The sequence below is a fragment of the Crocodylus siamensis genome, chromosome 2, assembly GCF_052110815.1.
Source record: "Crocodylus siamensis isolate JL-2025a chromosome 2, ASM5211081v1, whole genome shotgun sequence".
Taxonomy (NCBI): domain Eukaryota; kingdom Metazoa; phylum Chordata; order Crocodylia; family Crocodylidae; genus Crocodylus; species Crocodylus siamensis.
Genome location: NC_143396.1, coordinates 27,715,302 through 27,716,387, shown reverse-complemented (window position 1 = coordinate 27,716,387; position 1,086 = coordinate 27,715,302).

The following is a 1,086-nucleotide window of genomic DNA, read 5'->3' as shown; positions in this document are numbered from 1 at the left end:
TCATGATGTTTCACAGAGTCTTTATAAAAATATATAAATGTATATGTGCCTTCCTATATATATTCTATAGTATAATATGCAATATATTTATGAAATTAAAAGAATAAATCAACGAATATAATAATAAAGTAAAAGGGTCTAGAAAGAAAGCAAAAGGTATTGCAGAATCCCACTTGCTAGGCTAGCAAGTAAGAAATCAAACCAATTTCCTTGGTAGTAGCCTTTGTTGTCTAACACTCCTGAGATTCTGGAAGATAACTGAGTAACTGACAGGGCAGAAAGCAGGGCCGTTTAAACAATGTTGCCTTTTATGCTGTTTTTCTATCCTTCCCCCAGAGCACTGGGATTGGAAGGGACCTCAGAGAAGGATCACAATCATTGGCCTGCTAGACAGTCAATGTCAGAGCAGTAGCCCCCACTCTTCCTCCTCCCTCTCCTGACTTTCTGTTTCCCTGCAGGCAAGCCCAGCTTGAGCTTTGAATCTCAAAATGTTTGAAAACTTTCAAAACATTTCGATTGCCCTCATTTTGTTTTGAGGCTGTTTCAAAGCCCTTCATTTTGTTTTGATATTGCTGTTTCAAGCTTGAAATGAGTCAAAACAGCATTGAAATAAAACAGCTGGTGAAGTTTCACAAAGCCCTAATTCAAAGGGCATTATGATTATCTAATCTGACCTTTTACATAACACAGATTGCAAATATTCACCTGTCACAGGGCACTAAGGTGCCTGCTCCTTTAAAAGCAGAAACTGCCTAGGGAGAGGGCCATACCAGCCAGGCAGGAACCCCACAGGTGCAAGTTACTGTGGCAGCAAGCTAATGAGAGAATTAGCCTGCACCTGCACCCTGTCAACTGACCAGAGGAAGGCAGGACCCTGGGCCTATATAAGCCCCAGGGCTAGGACTGAAGGCAATTAGGGCCAGGGGGAGTGGAGTTCATGCAGAAAAACTCCACAAAGATACCTGGGTGCCTGTGCTCCTGCTGGTGAGACTAATGAGGTTTAGGAGCTCCTAATGTATCCGGGGCTAGGAGGCACACATTGTTGAGGGAGAAAATGGCCCCCTTAAAGGGACAGAGTGTGACCTC